Genomic DNA, 14,727 nt, shown 5'->3' with positions numbered 1-14,727 from the left:
TAAATTTTAGCTCACTGTGGAAATAATGTATTTGACAGGCAGAGCTTCTCAGCAATCATTCTGGATGAGTAAAGTTTTGAAAGGCATCTTGAATTTCCAGACATGGCATTTCTGGATATCTTCATTGCCACAAATGTGAAGGTACTGTCATTCGCCAGATTCTGCAATCACTACACACAAAACCCTTCCTTCTGCAGGCTGTGTGTTCTGTGCCCTAATTTCAGGTTTTAGTGACTTCTGTTATCTTCATTTGAGATATGAATCTGAATATAGGGTCTTTTTGGCAAATGTAACATCCACGTGAGTATGCCTTTACAGAAGAAGTCATTAATAGACACTAGAACTCAATGCTGGCATTTCAAAACAGTTGTGGCCATTTGTGGTATTTTCTGAAGGTCAGTCTGAACACAAGGTTTATTGTTTTGTTGTGTAGTAAAAATCATACATTCAAAAAATCAGTAAGACGGTTAGTTTATCCCACAGTACATGACTTTTTCACTGTATCTCTTCTGCTAATCCTTGTGATTCCACAGGGGATAATAATCTGTCCCTCCTCTCTCCTCAGTAGAGGCTACTGACCCTATCACCTCTGCCCTTACTAACAGATCTCTCAGCCTCACAGATGTTCACTTTCTGAGACAGTCATGGTGAATAGCAGTAATAAAACTGAACTGAGACTGTTTTTTGTACTTCACTTGAAGTAGCTGCTTCCATTTCAGATGTAAAGCAGAGCTTATATGCCAGAGAATTTCTGTGTGGTTTTGTCTGACTGCATCAGGTTTGGCGTAATAAATTTTATGGCTTCTTGTTACAAACCTTAACTTTCTAGAGTATGAATTTGCAGAAGGCATCATTTGCAATAGTTAAGTAACTCTGTCTTCTCACAGCAAACCATCAGAAGAATGAAGAAATTGGAAACATATAAAGATTAATCCCCCGAGAAATGTACATACAACTTGCCCAAGCAGAAGCACAATGGGTTTATTAGTTGAGGCAAATTAAAGCTTAATCATCCAGTAACAGAGGACATATAAACAAATGCATTACTTACAATGGATAATTTGACTACAGCTAAATATTATATAAAAAATAAATTAACTCAGTAAGACTGACTTTCATCCAAAGCATCTCTGACGTCACTGTAAAATCAATGAAATGCCATAAGTTAGAAACTTAAAGGTAAATAAAAATCTGATGGTGGGAATTTGGGAATGTGTGAAAAGGAAAAGTTCCTATATTTAAAGTACATCCATTTGAGATAGATATATTTGGAAGAGGTTGACAAGCCGGTGAATGTTTCCATAATGCCTCTGTTAGACAAAAGCAAACATTTTCACAACAATTGTGCCAGTGAAAACTGTGTGACCCCAAGAAACTGGAAAGTCATTTCAGAAGCTGTCCTTAAAGGGCTCACTCTGGATACAGCTAGGAGTTATTGCAGTGCATCATGACATTGTGAGCCTTGTGGCTCAGGGTTATTGTCATTCCACTAATCCCCAGCAGTCTTCTCTATGCAGGGAATGGCACCAGGGAATTGATGTGGGTTAGCGACTACAGGTTCTGCTGGCTTACTAGTTTGGCTAGTTTGCCTCACTGAAGAAAGACTTACACCACAGCAACGAAATAATTTCATAGAAACAGGTGTAAAGAGTCAGGTGGAGTGTAAACCAGTGCTTCTACTGACATGAACAAACTGAAAAGAAAGGAGGTGAATCAAAAAAGCATGTTAATGAGTCAAATATTGTCTACCAAGGTAGAAGAATGAGCAAAAAATGAAATCAAAGACTCTAAAGGAAATGTGTCAAGCCTTTCCATTTCCTTCGCTTAGTTCCTGTATCTAGAGCTGTGTGTTTATGGATAAGCTGCCTGAGAATGGTATAAAGTCAAGCACAATCTGCACACCTCCATTGTGTACAACAATGAATGATACACACAATTCCAGTACCCACACAGGTCACTGCTCCTCTCAGAAGTGTGGTCATGAAAACCAGCCCAGCAACCAGGAGTAGGAGTAGATACTGCACTGTAAGATACTGGGAAAGTAATAAAGAGTCTCTGCTTCCAAGGCCTTTGATGAAAATAAACCTGATAAACATGAGAGTGAGAGAAAATTATGGTAAATGACATAGAGAGTCCATCATCACAATTAGTCATTAACTGATTTAGTGTCCTTTCAGGCAGGATTAATTTCCTGTGATTCTAGACATCTAGAAGGCAAATTCTGCAGATAACCTGCACACTGTGGCCTCTTTTCTACACTTAATGAAAAGAAATTGGTACTTTCAGTATATGGTTTGTCTTATCTGCTTTAGAAGCACAATTTAGAAGGGGAATGTATTCAAAACATTTACATTTCTCTCCTGTGATTAAAAAACAAGAGCATAGGGCTGAGATGTGGACAAACCCATTGTAGACACTTGCAGATTACACAAGGAGTTGACCACATCTCTTGATTCCACGGTGAGAGCCAAATTAGGCTACTCCTGTGAGGATGCCAAAGTTATTTTATTTAAATATAATAATCTTGATATTTTAAAGGGTATTTTAGTTATTTTCCTCCTTTTCCCAGTCAAAATTGATACCTTCATCCTTTAGGATACACACAACTCCTCTGCTTGTTCCTCTGTTTTCCTTCCTTCCTTCCTTCCTTCCTTCCTTCTTTCCTTTCCTTTCCTTTCCTTTCCTTTCCTTTCCTTTCCTTTCCTTTCCTTTCCTTTCCTTTCCTTTCCTTTCCTTTCCTTTCCTTTCCTTTCCTTTCCTTTCCTTTCCTTTCCTTTCCTTTCCTTTCCTTTCCTTTCCTTTCCTTTCCTTTCCTTTCCTTTCCTTTCCTTTCCTGAAAGCACCAGTGTTTCTTTCAGAGGCAAGCATGCTTCAGTACAACATATACTGAATGAATTTCTTTAATAGCTATGGTAAATTAAAATGTTCAGCTAAATTACTACTTCATTTCTATCCTCAGCCAAGAAAACTTCTGTTGAGATTACTGGATTCTCTCATTATATTTAAGAGCCACATTACATAGAAGAGTATGTGCTGTGGCTGCTTTCCCTATTGCACTACTCCAAACTGCATGCAGCTCCTGCTGATGATGATTATATTATTCTTCACATTATTCCTTCCAGAAGTAAATGTTCTCTATGTATTTGAAAGCATTTCATGCACATTAAAGAAAAGTAGCCACGGTATGTGTATTTTTTTCTTTATACACCCAAAATAATCTGTGCAAAGAAACTCTCCTCTCTTCTGAAAGACTCCTTTTTCTGGGATACAATTCATTCTGTACATCCTGCAGTCATGCACAACCCAGAGGAGAGAAAAACTTTCAAGAGCTCCACTCAGTGCCTCCTTGTACCTTTGGAAGCCTTCAGAGCTCCACCTGCTGTTACTGCCACTGCTAGAAGGGCAGCTGGGGGTCATTGTATGACAAAGTTCTGCAGTGCAGGAAAGATGGGAAAAGTCTCCTTCCAAACTGCATGACATTGAACCAGTGCATTAGGTTTGAAAGTAATCACAGTGGTTGCCTAGCAAAGGACCACTGGAACAGCTAATACCAATAAACTTCATTTTTAAACCCAGAGAGGAATTCTACCTTTTAACAACTTAAATAATATTCCCAGGAAGACAAACTTACTTTGAACGAAATGATCAGCCATCAATTCACTGAAATACTGAAAATTATCTCGAGGCAAAATAGAGCGGGATCAGTTTTCTATAAAGGGAGCAAAATGTGCACCTTTAGGCAGCAAATCTGGAGTAATCAAAATAGTGTAGCAATGCTTCCCATGAAACCAAGATGACTGCTGGCTGTTACCCATAGGACTTATATTAGCCTAAGTTTCTAGTTTGAAAGTAGGACACTGTTTAGAACAACAATGATTTCCCATGTAATAACTGCTGTGGATTTAATGAACAGTATTAAACTATAGCAAATTATTTTTGACTTTTGAAGACTAAGGGTCTGTTGGCCTGAATTGCTAGAATTTTGCCTTGCACCAAGAATGGCTCCCTTGAAGGTAAAATGTTTGAGCAGAATGCAACTGGTTATTTTATTAAAAATAAATAAATTTAAAAGTATACAAAATTATATACTGTAAATAATTTGTTTATTCAAATTATACTATACTAGCTTATGTCACATTTTCATTCATCCTTCCATTATACTCTGAGGTTGACAATTAGAAAAAAGATAAAATTATTAACTTTACAAAGACTGAAATATGAAGGTATAATGCATACACAAAGCAGATTCAGCATGGGAATGAAGGTTACGTGCCAATTGTCCATCACAGGAACTGCAGAATAATGAGGAGTGGCAGAGTTTATCCATGTTACGGCAAGAGTTTGATTTCAGAAGAAAAGCCTAGTCATTAAAATGAGGAGTCACACTGTGTGCCACAAGTATTACTCTGCTGATCAGCAAGACCACAGAGACTGAATCATATTCCTCATTATCTTAATAAATCAAATTTACTTAATAGCAATCAAACTAACTTTCCAATCTTCAGTGGTGTTTACATTTTATTTTTTCATTTGGAAGCCAAGAGAAAATTATTTAATCTTGCCGTTAACTATTCATGTCACTCTGAACCTGTTTTCTGATCTTTGCTTCCCAAAGCTCCATTTTTAATTTCCTGGGCTAGGTTTCTCTTCTTTCTTAGTAAGCTGAATTTTCTGCAAAATGTTCACTAGAGAGGTTTGTTGGAAGAGATGCACGTGGAATTGGAAACAAAACTATTGTGGCAGTGCTGGTGCCAACTGGAAATGTGCAAGTTTCAGGTTCAAGACATGACTCCAGATTCTGCACTGGCTGGAAAGAATATCTCAGTTCAATGTCAGGCAGAAACACAGGCGGTGTTACAAAACCCAACCCTGCCTAATTTAGATAATGGGGATTGTTCAGCTTGGAAAAGAGAAGACTTCAGAAGACCTAACTGCAGCCTTCCAATACCTGAAGGGAGCCTACAAGAAAAATGGAGACTCTTTTCAAGAGCATATAGTGACAGAACAAGTAGGAATGTATTCAAAATGAATGAGAGAACTATTAGATTAGATATTAGGAAAAAATCTTTACTCTGAAGGTGATGAGGCACTGAAGCAGGTTGCCCAGTGAAGTTGTAGGTGCTCTGTCCCTGGAAGAGTTCAAGGCCAGGTTGGATGGAGCTCTGATCAGCCTGGTCTGGTGTGAGGCGTCCCTGCCCATGGCAATGGGGTTGGAACAAGATGATCTTTAACATCTCTTGCAACAAGCCATTCTCTTATTCTATATCTCTATGATTCAAAATCAGATAGAAGAGCCATGTGAGCTTGCTCTTTTCACATCCCAGGCCTTCATCCCACCTCAGAGATACACCTTGTGGAGGGTCAAGCAATCTTCTTACTAGAACTACTAAGAAGAAAAGAAAGATGGATTGTGATTACTTCAATTACACTGCCTACAATTAATACTTCATCAGCTGGTCTGTCTTCAGAGCTGGTATCCCATCCTAACATGAGTTTATCTCCAGTCAGGTACAGAGCAAGTCTCAACTTTGGAAGATCCAAAAACTCTACAAAATGGTAGAAGAAAGAGCTTAATGTACTGACAGGTGGTTATGACTCCAAAATCAGCTATTATTAAAATAAAAAAGACATGGGTGAGAACAGGATTTTGCAGTTCTTATGAAGAAAAATGTAGATCAAATGAGAGTCATGAAAGTATCATTAAAAATGCCTTTATCTTCTTCTGCATCATTATAAATAATGAAGAAATGCTGAAGACTGGTTGCAGGCTTATTCTGACTCCTCCAAAATGGGTCGGTCAACAAAGAGTTTTCATTGGTGGGAAAAATTTTTGCTCCACAGTAGGGTAGAACAAATGCTTCCAAGACAAAAGGAAGAATAAAATGATCAAGGTCATGCTGTCACTTAAGGGTTAGTCTTAGATTCCCTTATGCTGCTTTGGCATTTAGTTATTCCAGTGACACCTGGATATTGTGCTTGGATGGGAGCTTGTGTACAGCAGAGAAAGATATTTACTCCTTATCTCAAGTAAGTGTTCTTGGAGTGGTAAAAGGCACTGCTATACTTCTACATTTCTGCTTAAGCTGCACATTTAATGTCACAAAAAATGTGTACTGGGCTTCAGAGGTGTTGTTTTTACATGTATTGCCATAGCAGCAATGTGACTAGATGTCTAGTCACAGGCAAGGATCTTAGGCACTAGATCAAAAAAGGCTTCTTTGTCTCTAAGATCTCTGGTTTTGAGTTCATAATTGCCTTTGGCATTATCATGATGTGTCTGAGTGTGTGTGTGCATGTACTAGAGCAGTGTAGCCTAGATTTGACTTTCAGCTCTTACATCTGAAAAGCAAATTTTTCAGAAATATATTCATACTGTGATGCCAAATCATTGCTAAAGTTTCCCATTATCACAGACAAATTACTGTATCAATACACAGGGGAAAAAAAAACCTCAAGACACCAACTAACCCTAATAGCACTGTTTGTGCCTGTAGAAATCATGTTCAATTATAAGTATACACATATGTATTAGCATGCATAATAAAAATCAAATATTGTTAGATTAGAATGTGAAAAACAAAGCAAAGATCAGATTCCAGGTTGTCTCAAGGAAAAAGAATTTTTAAAGTCAAGTTAGACCTTCCTAACCTGGCAGAACTACAAGATATTATGTTGGGTTTATTGCCTTGCGTAACATCAAGACTCTAATAACAAGAAACATGTTTTTACTTGAGGCTATCAACTTTTTTGTCACCATAAAATAATTTAATTTTTTCTGTTTGTTCTTCCTTCCTGAACCTTCATTTTCTTTGATGCAAATAGCACTTTCAAAACAGTTTTGTAAAATGACAGTTTTGTGAAATGAAATTTAAAAGCCTGTTTTTAAAAGTTAGTAACTATATTTTCAGCACATAATGTTGTTACATCCTCTGATTTTAGCATTTATTATTGAATCTGGAAAATAACTGGATTTGTTCAAAGTTCTAACTTCTTTATACTGATTTTTTTTCCCCAGAATCATTGGAATACATATGTTGTATACTGGAACTTTTCATGAAGTACTGAAATTAAATAAGCAAAAGACCCAATTTCTTAAGACTTAACTTAATTGTGTACCAGAGTAATTTGAAACCTATTAGTCAGTATTTCTTGTGCCCTAAACAATTCTTTATGTGCCATTGACAGTTGAAACTGCCGGTTTCAAAGACAGTTGCTTTTCATTCCACTGCAATCATTCCACTCTCCATATCCCATATTTTCTGTTAAGTGTATGGGATACTTTGAATGTACTCAGGAGATGAATCAAGTTCCATGAATACAACTGACCTCCAGATTAAATTAAAACAATAGAAGGGAAAAAAATACTACTATTTTAGCATTTGGTGGCATTATCAAGACTCTTCTATTTGCATAAATAAAATTTACATGTTTATATATTATGTAAGCTGTCCTGCCAAATACAGCTATTCTGTCTTTGCAGTCATAACTACTGTATATAAAGCTCTCCTCCCACTAAGCCATGTGAAGCTGTAGCATGTTATTCATCTATGAGGTATTATGAGCTCCGGAATTGCTCTCAGGATGTTCAGGCCTATTAACTTTAGCCATAATGACATTTTCATTTTGTAACATGAAGTATCATTTCATCTACTCTTTGAAACATGGAACTACTGAAAACAAAGGAATTTTAATTTGGCTGTTGTAAGGTATAAGTAATATTGTAAAATCCTTCAAAAAATGCAGTTTCATCCAGCCACATAATGGGAATAAAAATGTATAACATCATAAGCAGACTTTGATCCATGATTACCAGTCCAGTTCAATTTTTGCCTTATCAGTAGAAAAGTTACACACATCATCTCTATTTAAATTAATGTATCAATTTGAGACAAAATCAATATACAAATGCAGCACAGCATGGCATGGTCCATTACTCACTATCCCTAAGAACTCTTGCTATTTTCCATACATAGGTTTTCTTTTGTGTTTGAAGAATAGAAGTGAACAATAGCAGATGAAGTAAAAACAACAATAAATTACCATAGCTGCCAATGTCAGTGAAAGTAGATGAAGGATCAGAGTGAAAATGAATGTCTTTTATGTAGGAATCTTCTCCTGAGAGGATTTATTGATGAGCTGTGCAATGCTTTTTGAAAAGAATATTTTTCCACATTCCACAGAGCATCAAATACTGTAGCATATCTGAGGATATACAACATTAATGACTCTCGCTTTCACTGCTGTTATAAAGCACTGAGAACCCCCAGTTTCATGACATCTGTCAATGCCAATCACTTCTCATTTATTTCTAGTATTGAAATTCTTACTCCCAAGAGCTGTTGTTTTTGGGAGGAGCCCCATTTGTATTGCAGTTTGTTACGCAGTCCCACAGGATTGGATTTGGTGGGTTTGTAAATCCCAAAGCAGTTGAAAGAGTTTTAATTAGCCATCAAAAAATCCCATGTGAACATTTTCAAATAAAATGTTATCTTTTTCTTCCTCAGAATTTATTTTTACACATTAAATAAAGAAAAGCCCTGAACAAAAACCTGCTTTGCTTCACTTGATATTCTTTTTGCTTAAGAAAAATGTTCATGAGTTTGGCCTTATTCACAATCATTGTGACTATATTATATTATATTACTGTGACATCTTTTATATAATCATGGAATGGAGTAGCCTGTTTCTTTCTATCTGTCCTGACATCTACTCCACCTCAACTGTCCCTAACATGCTCTTGTGGATAGCTTTAAACAGTATTACGCTGTTGGAAACCCTTCCCTGCTGGCCATGCCATGTTCTGAAGGAGACTATACTGATTATTTGGCTACATTTTCTGAATGGTATGAGCTTCTTCTGAAGAAAGCATGGCTGCAAACCCCAAAGTTATTAAAGTTATTAAAGTGGAACATCTTTTAGAAAGACATCCTATCTTTATTTTACAAAATTCCAGCAGTAGAGTTGCACTGCAAGCCTTGAAGTTGTTTCAATGCCTAGTTATTCTCACTGGGAAAAACAAGAGAGTCTGTTTTAACTGAGTGAGATTTATAACTGAGACCTAGTCTGCAGTCATCTAGCATCAACTCAGACCCTGAGCCTTAGGATATCTTTGCTAGACAGCTGAAGCATTTTTAGCCAGTTTTGTTTTGCTCATGCAGGCATTTAGGGATAGCAATCTATTACCCTTTATCCATCAAGATAAACACTTAGGGTCTCTTGACAAGAGAATTATTTCCAGTCTCTGATAAGCCTTCTGTATCTTTCACGGACTCCACAAATTTTCAAAATAATTCTTGAAGTGCAGGCATCAGAATTACATCTTAATTTAATAGCAGCTGTATTAATATAACATATACAATATATGTCATATATAACAATATATTAACATTCTTCTTCTAGAAAATAATCTTTCTCTGAGCATGTATGCAAAACCTGTGCTTGGTACTTTGGCCATACCTTCAAACAAGGAGTATATTTTGAAATAACTATTAATTCACAAAAACTATTACATAGCCTTTAGACCTGCAGCACCCAGAACAGCAGGTCCAATTCTGGAAAAGCAAAATCATTAGGCTTCAATCCTAAGTATCTGCTTCCAACCTGAATAAAAGTTCTGAAGTACAGAAATACATATCATCACTTTCATCCAGGATGCAGAACTACCTGACTTGCAGCTACTATTGCCCATTCCCCCAAGTTTTGTGTCATTTATAAGTTTAGCAAGTCTCAATGCTATTATTGCTTCTCTGTCATTAAAAGAAGCGTTAAGTAGCATCAAGCCAAAAGATGTAGTACCTCAACAGAAAGTCCTAGCAAATAATGTTTTTTTTTAGTTATGAAATAAATCCTTCCAAGTAGCCAAAATTTGGTAATTTATATGTGACACTGATTATCTTACCATTGTAGCTTCTTAATCAAAATATCATACTGTGTGGGGGAATAGAATGTAAGAAAATAAAGATAGTGCAGGAGGTAATCTGGCCCCTGAGGAGTTGCAGCTGTACTAATCACCAAAGATTAGGAACAGCCTGCCCTTAACAGGCCACAGCTGTGTCCAGTGAGGTTAAGTGCTATAAAAGAGGGGGTTAGCTGGGTGAGAAGAGATTTGTAGTTTGTTGGTTGCACTGTGAAGAAGAAGTCAGTGCTCTGAGGAGATGCCCTTGAGAAATCACCAAGAAGGTATGGAAGTTATGTGATAAGATGATAACAATACTGTATTGTGTGAGACATCTTACAAATGTATTCTGGTTATATCACCAGGAATGTATAAGCTCAGAAGATGACACTGAACTAGTTTGATGGGAGTTATTTTCTATGAATGAATGTTTATTGGTTATAATTATACTACCCCCTACATTTGTATGAATCTATTCCAGGATCAGCTGTTCCAAACTTTGCTGAAGACCAACGCCGAGATTAAAAACCAGTAAATACTTTGTTAATTTCATTTAGATTTCTGAAACTGTTGGAAGGGGGAAATAATTATTTGCCCTCAAACCCTCCAGCCTTTGTCAGCTCTTTATTACTATCAAGTTATCAAAGGATATGTTAAGCAAAGAATAAATTAATGAAGAGATTGTGCTGGGAAAGTGACTGGTAACATCTGAATAGGATTCTTTTGGTTGGAAGAGACCTACAACAATCCAATTCCCTGACTACTTCATGACTGACCAGAGGTTAAAGCCTGTTTTTAAGGCTATTTCCCAAATAACTGCTAAACACTGATAGGCTTGAGGCACCAAACCACCTCTTTAGGAGGTCTGTTCCAGTGTTTTATCACCCTCTCAGTAAAGAAAAGCTTGCTAATGTCCAATCTGAGCCTCCCCTGGCACAGCTTTAAACCATTCTCATGCGTCCTGTCACTAAACACCAGGAAGAAGAGCTCAACTTGTCCCTCTCCATTTCCTCTCTTCAGGAAGTTGCTGAAAGCAATGAAATCACCCCTTTGTCTCCTTCCCTCCAAACCAGACAAATCCAAAGTCTCCATCTGGTCCTCACAAGACATGACTTCCAGCCCTGTCACCAGCTTTTTTGTGCCCTTCTCTAGATGCATTTAAGGACTTTCATATCTCTGTTACATTGCAATATTTGTTTTTCACAACAAGTATTGATTCCTTGCATTAAAAGAAAAGCAAGAGTTGGTTTATCTTTTATACTCTAACTTTCTAACTCACATCAAATTCCTGCATGCTGGAGACAATGCCATTTTAGTTAAGAAATAGTAAAGGCAAAGGTTGAGAGTTTCCAAGGAATGCTAGTATTTGCAGAAGGAGCTTTCTAGCAGTCTGTCAGATTAAACCACTGGCAATGGTATTTCTCACTTCACATTATAGGTAGATATGGGTTTTTCCTACAAAGATATTTGGCAATCTGTAACAGATGCAAGCTTGTATTCTGTGTGCTGCCTTATCTGGTAGAATAAAGAAAAATATTGATCTGTATGCAGTCTCTTATTCACTTCCAAGTCATTTGACAGCTGGAGAAAGATAATGCTAGTTGTGACTGTTATTTTACTCAAGGCTTTCTTACTGGATTATTATCATTCTTTCTTGCATTCCAAGCAATAACTTTGTCTTCAAGTTTCCTTGATATCACCTTTTCAAATATATATTCCTAATCAGGCCATGAGTATTGCCCTTATTAATTTCCTCAGTTTGTACCTCTGGTATAATGTAATGTTGGGGTTTTTTCCCTTCACGTTCCCTAGTGCCTTTGTTCCCATGTGCTATTAATAAATTAATTTTGTGATTAAAAAAATGCTCCCTTTTTTCTGATTTCTACTAGTCCTTTTTCTTTCTTGTACTGTCCTCCTGGATTGTCAAGTCATTCTGCCTGCTACTTCTGAGCTCCTATGTGAGGAATAAAAAAGCCAGCCTAAATCTCATCCAAATCCATCTACCTCTCATCTGTTCATCTCTATTTAGGAATAATATTTTTCATTTCTGAACTCTGGGCTAAAACTTTCACTTGCTTTCATTAGAAGTTTTCTTTTATTTTAGTTCAACTGGAAATAAACTTGGCCTTAACCTGCCAATAATGTTAACTTAAAATTGTTAAAGTCACAAAATCAGCCCAAATCTCTTGATATCCCTCCCCTTGCTCCAGGGAATTCCTGTGTATATTAATTATTTCTCATTTTCTGATATTGTGCAGTGGGAAATACTTAACTTGCAGATCAATAACATGCACTGATTTTTAAGGGAGTCCTGCCAAATTAAATACTGTCAGAAAAACTACCAGTGTTTTCCCTGTGGCAAAAGAAGAAATAGAGCTGTTTTCCCTAAAAACCATTCAGTAACTCTTTTAAATAGGTCTGTTCACACTTGGGCAAAAGCCCACATCTTTTTACATCATTTCTGCATGACCTGAAAAGGACAAGTGACCACAAAGAACTGCAGAGAGGAGAAAGGACTCCTAAAAAGGACATCTAAAGAAAGGCATGAGCATGGTAAATGGTTTAGTGACACAAAGGTGATGTTTCAGTCACAATTCACAGTTGTAGAATAGAGCAACTGTAGTGAAGGATGATACCAATATCCATTGATGCCAGAAGTTAATTAGTTTTGCCAAACAAAACCAAAAAGTATTCTTTGTAGCAAAGCTGGACCAAATTTTGGATTTCTTTTTCAACTCTGCTAACTTTTTAAAGAGCATATGGTAATATCTTAGATTCCTATTTCATAGGTTCCAGTTTTCCTCAACTCAATTCATGCAATTACCTTAAAATGTATGAGTTTTGGGAGGGAGTGGAGTGGCCTTATGTACTTCAATGGATGAATCACTACTAGAAGCTTATTTACATGGGCCTGGTTGAAGAGGACTATACATCAGGTATGTGCAAATTAAAAGAGAACCTAAGGTAACTCTGACTGTGACACTACAAAGTTGGAAAATTCAGAAACTTGAACCAACTGTTGGTAAGATGTAAGTGCTTTGAGAATGGCTAAATATGCCATTTATTTTTTTTAACTATTTAATGCCTGTGATGCTGTGGTGGTTGAAGTTCCAGTCAGCAGACAGAAGCAAAGACCAGAGTGTATGATTTAAAGATACTTTTTTTTTTTCCCAAATCATGGAATGACAGAGTGGTTTGGATTGGAAGCAACCTTAAAGGCCATCTAGTTCCTGCCCTCCTGCCATGGGCAGGGACACCTTCCATCAGAACAAAGCCCATTCAACATGGCCTTTAACACTTCCAGGTTTAGGGCGACTATCCCAACTTCTTTTGGTAACCTGTTCCAGTGCTGACCTTCCTCACAGTAAAGACTTTCTCCCTTACATCTAATTTAAACCTGCCCTCTTTAAATTTAAACCCACTCACCCCTTGTCTATCTCTACATGCCCTTGTATAAAGCTCTCCAGCTTTCTTGTAGACCCTTCAGGTACTGGAAAGTGCTGTAAGATCTCTCTGGTGGCTTCTCTTCTTCATGCTGAACAACCTCAGCTCTCTCAGCCAGTCTTCATAGAAGAGATGCTCCAGTCCTCTCATCAGCCCCTCTGACTGTTGAAATCCTTTTTCCTCTCCTAAATGCAATGAGTCTTCCCTCTTGAGTCTGCAGAGTCATGAGGTGGTTCTGGAAGAGCATCTTTCTGTAAGGGCACCCTAACCTGCAAGCCCTAGCAAGCATCCCTTCTTCTGCATGTGGGGCTGTGTGTCCACTGCAGATTGTCCTTGGAACCAGCTGCCTAACTCCTTCTCAGCCTCCCTGAAGTTACACAGCTCTGCTGCCTGTCCCTGCCCCAGAATGGTCCAGGCTCTACCCACAGAGTGAGTTCCACACTGCTGCCTCTCCCCTCAGCAGCTCTGTGTGGGTGGAGGCATTGGCCAACACCGGGATAGATGAGGCAGACCCTTTGGGGTGGCCCCTGCCCTATCTCCTGGCCCCACTCACACCTCATCAGCCACTCTTCTGTGAGTTGCCAACTCCTGGCCAGTCTCAGGGATCTCCTTGGCTCAGAAAATCACTCTCTATGCCAAGATCCTCTGCTCCACTGTAGAACATGCCTGCACCAGAGCTGCTCACCTCAGGGAGTCTGGGAAAAATCACATTTTCATACATGTTTTGTTGAAAGCACCAAGTGTGGTTCATCCATGTGAAAGGACTGAGTTATAAATTTGAAGAGCTCCACTGGTGGAATGGCTATAGAAAGGCTGGAGGCTGGCAGTTCATAATATTGTGTATCTCTGGTTGCACTGCTTGTTTTCACCATGAACAGCCTTCCTTGCTGTGCCTTGCAGGCCTGGGACTTGTAACCATGCCCTGCCTGCCCTGCCTTCATTAAACAACTGAATATGAACTCCAGCCTGGTGAGCATTTTGTGTTGATGATAGCTTAAATATTTGGTAGCACTTTCAAAAGCTCTTCACTCTGTTGTGAATCGGATTTCTAAGTCACTTATGCCATGCATTTACCAGGTAACTGGATGAGCATGAGGGAGGCTTTAAGCTCAGCATGTTCTGGCACCAGCCCACACTGCTGCCATGGGAAGGCCTTGTTAACACTGATGGGTTTCCAGTCTCAGTGGGATCACTTTGGGATCACTGCTGCTGGGCATCTGCAGCATGCAGGTTCCCCATGACTCCGTCTGCTCCACAGGTTGACCAACAGACACTTTTGAGAGTTTTCTCCTATAAACACTAGTTTTAAATATGTAAACAGAATCTGTTAGCACTGGTAATCTAAAGCAAGGAGTACAGGACTTAGATTCCATATTTCATTCAAATTG

At 38.1% G+C, this 14,727-nt stretch overlaps 1 protein-coding gene across 5 annotated transcripts in view; it reads right to left on the bottom strand.

Moving 5' to 3' along the window:
* The window catches only part of GABRG3 (gamma-aminobutyric acid type A receptor subunit gamma3), a 299,464-nt gene that overhangs the window by 19,726 nt on the left and 265,011 nt on the right, over positions 1–14,727 (bottom strand). The gene's annotated exons all lie outside the window — the stretch shown is intronic.

This window comes from Agelaius phoeniceus, chromosome 2, assembly GCF_051311805.1.
Source record: "Agelaius phoeniceus isolate bAgePho1 chromosome 2, bAgePho1.hap1, whole genome shotgun sequence".
NCBI lineage: Eukaryota > Metazoa > Chordata > Aves > Passeriformes > Icteridae > Agelaius > Agelaius phoeniceus.
Note: the sequence above shows the minus strand (reverse complement) of the source record. Positions and strands in the feature narration are given on the sequence as shown.